Source organism: Salvia hispanica, chromosome 4 (assembly GCF_023119035.1).
Source record: "Salvia hispanica cultivar TCC Black 2014 chromosome 4, UniMelb_Shisp_WGS_1.0, whole genome shotgun sequence".
NCBI classification, from domain to species: Eukaryota; Viridiplantae; Streptophyta; class Magnoliopsida; order Lamiales; family Lamiaceae; genus Salvia; species Salvia hispanica.
The window spans coordinates 6,733,699-6,744,285 of record NC_062968.1 but is presented as its reverse complement, the minus strand read 5'-3'; the positions used below and the strand labels follow the sequence as shown (position 1 = coordinate 6,744,285).

The 10,587-nt window shown below is 28.2% G+C and overlaps 1 long non-coding RNA gene across 1 annotated transcript; it reads right to left on the bottom strand.

Moving 5' to 3' along the window:
- Positions 1 to 132: 132 nt before the first annotated feature.
- On the bottom strand, positions 133 to 584 carry LOC125217659. Its single transcript, XR_007175785.1, has 2 exons — positions 446 to 584; positions 133 to 257 (listed from the first exon to the last, which is right to left on the bottom strand). It is a non-coding gene; the product is annotated as an uncharacterized LOC125217659 (long non-coding RNA).
- Positions 585 to 10,587: the final 10,003 nt, after the last annotated feature.

The following is a 10,587-nucleotide window of genomic DNA, read 5'->3' as shown; positions in this document are numbered from 1 at the left end:
CAACGTCTTCTCGACGAATCTGCCCAACAGAATCCTTGTCCATCGACTTTGGATAACACCATTGAAAAAAATGACAACCCCCAACCTTACCTTTCTTCTCGCAAACGAAGTACAACATACCGTAAGATTCTCGTCGTGCGTCAGCCACTATTTTGAGACTTGCTCTTTGGCGACACCAACAATTTTCGTACTCAACTCTAAGCCAACGACACCCGTTTCTTCCTTCACCCGAGTAACTTTCGTAAGTACTTGACAACCTAGACATTGAAGAAACAAAGAAGAAAGAAGGAAATGAGAGAAGAAATAGACAAAAGGGGAGTTGAGTAAAATATATATATAAAAAGGGAAAAAAAAAAGTTTGATATGACTTGGTGCTAAAATTCAAATACAGTAGTGAGGCAATCTGCCACAATAATAATGACATCAATTGGAATTACAAACCTACCCTCTGGGACATGGATGTCATTCTGAATTGGAAAGGGGGTATTTTAGTGACGAGGTACCATAAACGATATAAAATAAAGATCAGGTACCGTTTTCGTGCGAAAGTGAAAGATCAGGTACCATTTATGTAATTCACTCTTATAATAAAATGTGAGTATGAATAAGTTAGTGGAATATGGGGTCCACTATAAAAAAATGGTAAAATGTGAAGTGTGTCAAACTTTCAGGGATAGACTAAAATGGTAAACTTTGTCAAATTTTCAGGGACGGAGGTAGTAACTCTTTTTGTTTTCTAAAAATAGAAACTCGCAATTTTGGGAAATAGATCCGGCAATCTACTAACACTGGTCACACTATTTTTTCAAATTCTCTCTCTTACTTTATCCATTTTTTTCATTTCTTCTCTCTTATTTTACTAATATTATATTAAAACTCGTGTTTGTTCCAAAGTTCCTATTTTTTAAAAATAAAGGGAGTATTATATGAAAAACTAAATCGGAAATTCATATAAATAATACGGTGATCATTGTTAGATAGAATCAAGTTCGATGTTAGTTTGTTTTAGTTTATTTTAGAAAATTCCTGGTTCATTTACAGTATCAAACATATTGCATAGACTTAAAATAAACTAATCATGAATTCCCGTGTTATTTTAAAATAAAATGACCTTCTATGTTTAATTTTAAGTTCTACGTTCAAATTCCTATAAAAGAAACACCTTGATCTCTACACGTTTTCATCTCTTCACTAAATACATAAAATATATACTGTATAAAATCTCATGAGTCAGGACGTTGTCATCTTTATTGGGACAAAGTGAATATTATCTATAAAATTAACATTACTATGAAACCCCTTCCATAATTTATTCCTGCGTCCGCCACTGACTATGGCGCAATTCGAGAATAAGTTCATTCGGGAACAACGACGCTGAGATCTTGCTGGAACCAGAGCTTTTCCTGTCGCCGAAACGATAAACACGGAATTTGGTTGAATTCTCTCAGTAAAATTGACCATCAATAGTACTCCCTTCGTCCGCGAATAGGAGTATCGTTTTTTCATTTTAGTTTGACCGTGAGTAGAAGTCCCAATTTATTTTTACTATAAATGGTAATAGGGTCTCACTTTTCACTAACTGATTCCACTCACATTCGCACGCAAATGGTACCTGATCTTTATTTTATATTGTTTTTGGTATCCCAGTGACAAAAATAACCCTAGGTATCAAACATGTGATTTTTTTGTCATGGAGGATATTTTTGGGAATTTCCATTAAATAGTACTCCACCAAACATGTGATTATTTTTTTCTTCATTTTCTTCTTTCTTTTTAGTATTTTATCTTCCTTTCTTTTTCTCCTTAGTTTAAGTTTCCACTTTTTCTAATTGCATTCATAATATAAATTAAGAACAAAACACCTAATTAAATTAATAATTTAAAATAATTAAATATTTTTTATTGAATTATTTTATACCCCCTCCGTCCCAGAAAGATTGTCCCAGTTCATTTTCTGCACTCGTTTTGCAAAAATAATAATAAATAGGTAAAATTGAAAGAGAGTAAAATAAAAGAAAGAATAATGTAGGTAAGACTATTCTCTACATTATTCTCTCTTTTACTTTACTTTCTTTCTACTTTAACTATTTATTATTATTTTTGCGAAACAAGTGTGAAAAAGGAAATGGGACAATCTTTCTAGGACGGAGATAGTACTCATTTTAGGTTCGAAACACCTAACTAAAAATATTTCACTCTTAATATCATTATTGATACAATTCACAATTTTAAATTTTTTATTAAAACTATATTGATTAGTTATTAATTTAATATAAAATAATAATAATTATATAATATTTTGTGATTCATAATTTAAATAATTATACTATAATTATTTATAAATTACAACTAGTTTTTAGTATTACAACAATAATATTATTATAATAATTAAATATAAATATAATTATAATTATAATTAAACTATATTTGAATGATAGTAAAAGATAAATTAATTATTAATTTATAATATTAAAATAATAATAATAGTATTGATTAATAATAATAGTATAAAGAGCGAGAAGAATGAGAGAAGATATTATAATATCACTTTTGGTACTTAGTTTTGTGTATGCCAAAAATAATCTGAATGACACAAATGGAAAAGTATACTCCCTCCGTCCCAATAAATATGAAACATTTGCTTTTCGGCACAAGATTTTATGTAGTGTTGTTTTGTGAGTTAAAGAAGAGAGAGTAAAGTAAGAGAGAGGGAAAAGTAGATATAAAGTTATTTCTTTTTAAGAAATGTTTCATTTTTAATGGGACAATCCAAAAATGAAAACCTTTTATTTCTAGTGGGACAGAGAGAGCATTTGTTTAGAGGGCATTTTGGGGTGAAAATTGCATCAGGTACCAAAAATGTGATTTATATGTACCAAAAAGATATAAAATAAAAATCAGGTACCATTTATGTGCGAAAGTGAAAGATCAGGTACTATTTATGTAGTTCACTCTTAAAATAAATGTATATATGTGGGACTCATAATCATTAAATTTTTTCTACCCACTTTTTTTAACATCTTTTTAAACTCGTGTCATCAAGAAATGAGACTCTTAATGGCGTTCGAAGAGAGTAACGTCTAAGGTTTGATATTTCTATTGTATTTAATATTAAATTTATAATTATATATATTCTACGTATCTATGGTATGAAATATTCTATATATGTATGGACATATTTTACATACGTAGAAAATTCCATAATTTCTATTATCACTCAATCATCCTTTCCTTTTACTAATGATTTCCTTTCCATGTTGACACACACACGCAACGCATTCCTGCAGCACACGCACTGGAAATATAGTCTAAACTTGGAAGTGATTTGGTTTAATTAAGAAAAGGAGAAGGAATAAATATATGATCGATTTATTTTAGTAAACCCTTGACCTAGCGTGAAAAATACTAGGCACTAAACAATATATAAACCCCTCCCCTCCTCCACCCAAATCAAAACAAAAAAAGTTGGAGACTTGGAGCTATATAATATTGACTCTACTATGGCTTCTTCTTCTTCTTCCTGCTCAAAAACCCTAACCTTGGCCCTTGTTTTTGTCATTGCGCTTTGCTTTCTGAGTCCCGACGTGGATGCCGGTAGGCCGGGGGGAATGACTGCAATGGAAACGGATGTTTCGGCGACGAATTTGAAGTATTTTAAGGAAGATAAGGATAAGCTTTTCCTCGTTAGTCTTCCAAGGGGACCCGTTCCTCCATCTGCTGCTTCCAAAATACACAACTCTGCTCCACCGAAACGATGATTTCTCAATCACGCATATTATAGATTATTTCTTACTGTTTTTTAAAATATTTTAGTTCGATTTTATTTTTATGTTATAGAGGCATTGCTAATTCTTCATTAGATTAGTTTCGTGCATCTATTATTTGTTTTGTCGAATTGGAGAAGTGATATATGGTTTTGGTGACAATTTTTTTGAAATCTGACGTGGCTTAACTATGTTTCTCAATTCAGTGTAGTGTTCAATAATAACGGACATAAAATAAGCGGACATTAAATGCAAAATTCATGATTCTTTACAAATTTATAGGTATAGTATGAAAAATATAAGTTTATGATTATGGTATGTATTTTGGTTAAAAATCATACATAATTTCCTCTAAATATTAATTGATGAGATAATTGATAAAAATATCAAAGATATAGTCGGTTGTTTTGAAAAAAGAATTGGCTATAATTTTTCAAGATTTCATTTTTTTATGGTAAATTACTCTATTTAAACATTGTGATATTTTCTCTTTTTTGAGTTGAATATTTCTCATTTTGGTCTTCGTGATCATAGAATTTATATTATTACAATCATTACAAAATGTATTTTTGGAATTTTCAATAATTTTGAATTATTAAATAAATTTTAATCACATTCAATTAATTTTGAGGTGTATAGGATATTAAATTTGGGTGACTGGTTTGGATGAGTAATTGAATTATGCAATATTCTAATTATTATTTGATCAACTAATAGTTGTTGGACGATCCATAGTCCACCCGGCCTTCTTCAAAAGTTTATAATGGAGAAAATCTGTGATTAACCACTTTTTTTTTACTGTTTCCGTACAGTGTCAAAATAATTAAAATATGGTATAAACCCTCACGTGTATACTATTTTATATACTGCTTTAATCAAATTTTGAGATTAGTATATTTTCTTTTCTCCTTGTCAGAATAAAAAAGACATTGACCAAAAAAGGGACCTCTTATGCACTTACCATTAATTGTTCACAATAGTGCCCCTCTTTTAAAAATAAAATAAACAATTACTCTTCATAAACTATATTACAGATCGATACGTGAGCATTATAATTTTGTGAGAATTTTTTGGAGAAGCTTTTGTGATGAATTAAGCACCCATTAATTACTCTTCATAGGCTATATTAATTATTACAAATCGATGATTTTTAAATGGTTCTGACAAATGAATATGAGTATTTTATGTTCCATTCTTTGGTAAAGGTCAAGAAAAAAATGACCAAATCTTTTAATAATACGGAAAAATATCATAACGAATTAATTAATACTCATCATCTTCTTAAATCTCGAAAAGATTCTCCTCATTCAATAAGAGATGGATGGAATAATAAAACAGTGAATTAAACTTTGAAATATATCAAATGTGGTATTCAAACTACGTCAATGGTACCTAATCGTTCACTTTTGTAAATAAATGGTACCTGATATTTATTTTATACTCCATGACAAAAATAACCCTAAGTACAAAACATGTGATTTTTTTTGTTATGGAGGATATTTTTGGAAATTTCAATTAAATAGAACCAAATATGTGATTTTTTTTCTTCATTTCTTATTTCTTTTTTCTTCTTTGGTTTATTCTTCTTTCTTTTTTCTTCATTTTCTTCTTTATTTTTAGTATTTTATCTTCATTTGTTCTTTCTTTTTTCTCCTTAGTTTATGTTTTCTCTTTTTTCATTTCTCTTCTTTTTCTTCTTTCTTTTTAGTGCTTTATATATACATCTAATTGCATTCATAATATAAATCAATAACAAAACACCTAAATTAATTATTTACAGTAATTAAACTAATTGAATATTTTTAATTAAATTATTTATACTCATTTTAGGGTTGAAATACCTAACTAAAAATATTTCAACTCTTTATCGTTATGAATACAATTCACGATTTTAAATTTTGATTAAGACTATATTGATTAGTAATTATTTTAATATAAAAAAATTATTACTATTATTTATTAATTACTACTAATTTTTTACTATTATAATAATATTATTATAATTATAAATATAATTATGATTAAGTATATTTAAATGATATTAAAAATAAATTAATTATTAATTTATAACATCAAAATAACAATATTAATATTGATTAAATAATAATAGTATAATTAATTTATAACATCAAAATAACAATATTAATATTGATTAAATAATAATAGTATAAAGAGAGGAGAATGAGAGAAGATATTATAATATCACTTTTGGTACTAATTTTGTCAATGCCCAAAATACCCTTTATGACACAAATGGAAAAATGAATTTGTTTAGAGGGTATTTTGGGGTGAAAATTGCATAAGGTACCAAAAATGTGATTTATAGGTACCAAAAACGATATAAAATAAAGATGAGGTACCATTTTTGTGTGAAAGTGAAAGATCAGGTACCATTTACGTAGTTCACTCTTTTAAAAATAGAATGAACCTTCGAAAATGGTCTGTGGACTATGGGTTTATCTCGCCCATAGTCCCTGGACTTTAAAAATATCGCCAGTAGTCCCTGGACTAAGGGTTTATCTCGAAATTGGTCATTTTGGCTTTTTTTTGGTACGAAAATGCCCTTTTGCGGGATTTGGACAATTTGGTCTTTTTTCACTTTCAACATTTTAAATATGATATTATTTCAGTTATGTATTAAATCTGATATATTTCAAATTTATCATTATTCTTCCCTTTTGTCATCCTTCACTTTGTTTCTTTATTTTAATATTAGGTTTAATTTAACAAAATTTTAAATTTCAATATATAAATATCAATAAATTTTTTAAATTATAAAAATTATTAAATAACAAATATTAATATAATCAATATTTGATAGTATATGCTCCCTCCGTCCATAAACAATAGATCTATTGTTGTTCGGCACGGGTTTTAATGTAGAATTCGTAAAGTAAGAGAGATGGGGAGAAAAAGTAGGTAATGTAAGAGAGATGTGGAGAAAAAGTGAGTAAAGTATGAGAGAGGGAAGAAAAAGTGGGACAAGTATGAGAGATAAACTTTCTACTTTTAGAAAGTGATCTATTTTTTGTGGACGTCCCAAAATGGCAAAAGTGATCTATTTTTTATGGACGGAGGGAGTAATATTTAATCAATAAGGTATGACGACGCCTTAGTTTTACTCAATATTTAATAGCTTTAATCATAAATAGATCATATAACACAATTTATTATGAAATAAATATGCATCTAATGTATGACTAATATAATTTTCGTTTATTAATTTGAAAACAATCAAAATTTACTAGAAAATTTCAACAAAAATATTCCTATATAAAGTTTTTAGTAGGATCAAATTTTTAGTCAACTTCATAATATTCAATCACAAGCAATTATAACAACCGAACGGAGGCTAAATAGGATAGCTCTTATTTTTCCATCATGATTAATATTATTTTTCTGTACTTCTTCAATTCAGCTGAATATTATACTCTCTCTGTCCTGTTAGAAATGAGACATTTTCCTTTTTAGTTTGTCCCATTAAAAATTAAATGTTTCTAAAAATGGAAACGATACTCTCTCTATTTTTTCTTTTCTCTTACTTTACTCTCTCTTCATTAACTCTCAAAACAACACTACTAAAAATCTCGTGCCGAAAAGCAAATATTACATATTTAATGGGACGGAGGGAGTATTAAATAACAAAAATTAATAGTTTTAATCAATATTTATAGTGTCCATGAATTAATAGTTTTAATTAAAAAATTTATTGATATTTAAAAATCAAAATTTAAAAAATTTAATTTTACAAAATTAAATCTAATATTGATATAAAAAACAAAGTGAAGGATGAAAAAATGGAAGAAGAATGACAATTTTGAAATAATATCAAATTTAGTACATAACTGAAATAATATCATATTTAAAAATGTTAAAAGTGTAAAAAGACCAAAGTGCCCAAAACCCCCAAAGGGCAAAACCCCCCAAAAGGGCATTTTCGTACCAAAAAAAAGCCGAAAGGATCAATTTCGAGATAAACCCTTAGTCCAGGAACTATTGGCGATATTTTTAAAATCCAAGGACTATGGGCGAGATAAACCCATAGTCCTGGGAGCATTTTTAAAGTTCACTTTTAAAAATATAGAGTGAACTACATAAATGGTACCTGATCTTTCACTTTCGCACGTAAATGGTATCTGATCTTTATTTTATATCGTTTTTGGTACCTATAAATCACATTTTTGGTAGCTGATGCAATTTTATTCCCAAAATGCCCTTTAAACAACTATATTTCTCATTTATGTCATAGAGGGTATTTTAGACATACATAAAATTAGTACCAAAAGTGATATTATAAAATAGTTTTTTTAATTGTGTATACTGCTCGACAACAACGTTGATCACTACAAAAAAAAATGCTATTTACGGAGCACCGTTACCAAGCACAGTTAAATGTGCTCAGAAAATAGCGAGCACTTTCAACTATACTCGACAACATGCCGAGCACAATTGAAGGTGCTCGGCTATATCAGAAACGGGAGTGTTAACTCCGAGTAATTCAAGAGCAAGTCAACGTGCTCGGCCTGGCAATCAATCAACAATGGCAAGCACCATTTAGGTGCTCGGAGAATGGCGAGCACAAAAGATGTTAAAATAAAGACTTATGAAATTATTCATGGAATATATACATTTTCCACTTATTTAACAACAACAAGAATTTAAAACATATCAATATTACATATCAATATTATGAAGCAATAAAATAGTATCTCGTAAAATTTGCATTCCTTCACCATAAATGTGTATGAAATTATTAAAATTTATTTTAAACATATAATATGATATTATATTTTTAAGAAATGCCGAGCACCACATATGTGCTCGGACAATGCCGAGTACCATATACGTGCTCGGAAAATATACAAAAAAAATAATCAATAATTATTCAACAACAAGAAGAATTTAAAACATTATAAATATTACATATCTATATTATGAAACAATATACTCTCTCCGTCCGCGAATAGGAGTCCCGTTTTTCCATTTTAGTCTGTCATGAATAAGAGTCCCGGTTCACTTTTACCATAAATGGTACTCCCTCCGTCCCAGAGAAGTTGGCATACTTTGAAAATGGCACGGGATTTTAGGAGGTTTTGTTTTATGTGTTAAATGGAGAGAGAAAATATAATTTTTATATTCATGTGAGAGAGAACTTTTTCCAAAAAGGAAATGTGACATCTTTTGTGGGACAAACTAAAAAGGAAAGTGTGCCAACTTCTCTAGGACGGAGGGAGTAATAGGGTTCCACCTTCACCTAACTCATTCCACTCACATTTCATTTAAAACTAATATATACAAGTGGGGCTCCTATTCTACTAACTTTTTTCCACCCACTTTTCTTAACATTTCTTAAAACTCGTGCCGCCAAGGAATGAGACTCCTAATGGCGGACGGAGGGAGTATATCGTAAAATTTGCATATGGATCCTTCACCATAAATGTGTATGAAAATATAAAAATTTATTTTAAACATATAATATGCTAGTATTATATTCTTAAGAAATGCCGAGCACCACATATGTGCTCGGACAATGCCGAGTACCATATATGTGCTCGGAAAATATACAAAAAAATAATTAATAATTATTCAACAACAAGAAGAATTTAAAACATAATAAAAACTACATATCAATATTTTGAAGTAATACAATATCTACGAAAATTTGCATATAGATCCTTCACCATAAATGTGTATGAAAATATTAAAATTTATTTTAAACATATAATATCAATATTTTTAAGCACAGCCGAGCACCAAATATGTGCTCGGGAAATATAAAAAAAAATAATTAATAATTATTCAACAACAATAATAATTATTTAAAACATGTCAATATTTTTTATTAGTGCATAGAAATATCTCAAAAATTTGCATATATAAATTTTTGCGGATCATTCACAGTAAATATTAAAATTTATTTTAAACATAAAATATAAATATTTTAAACAATAATGCCGAGCACCATATATGTGCTTGGAAAATCCGAGCACATTTTAAGTGCTCGGAAATATTAAAATATATATATAATTAATAAAATTCAATAACAACAATAATGGTAACATGTCAATATTTTTTATTAGTGCATAGGAATATCTCGAAAAATTTGCATATATTAAAATTTTCGGATCATTCACAATAAATATTAAAATTTATTTTGAACATAAACAATTTATATATTTGTAAGCAATAATTCCGAGCACCACATATGTGCTTGGAACATGCCGAGCACATTATAAGTGCTCGGATATATTAAAAAATATATAATAAATAATTTTCAACAACAACAATAATGGTTTAAAATATGTCAACATTTTTTATTAGTGCATAGAAATATCACAAAAAAAATGCATATATTAAAATTTCCGAATCATTCACAATAAATATTAAAATTTATTTTGAACATAAAACAAAAATATTTTTAAGCAATAGTGCCTAGCACTATATATGTGCTTGGAAGATGCCGAGCACATTATAAGTGCTCGGAAATATTTAAAATATATATTTAATAATATTCAACAACAACAATAATGGTTTAAAACATGTCAATATTTTTTATTAGTGCATAGAAATGTTACGAAAAATTTGCGGATCATTCAAAATACATATTAAAATTTATTTTGAACATAAAAATGTACAGATGGAAGTATGGTCTATGGTGATGTATATAACATGCTTAAACTCAATGTTTACAGAATGGACATAGTCAATTATCACTGAATATAATGTATTTGTTTTACAGAATCAATTGGAGTAAAGGTAGTTATTAATACCCTGATAATACATTTAGAAAGATTTAAGTGCTTGTACTAAAGTCTAATGGTGG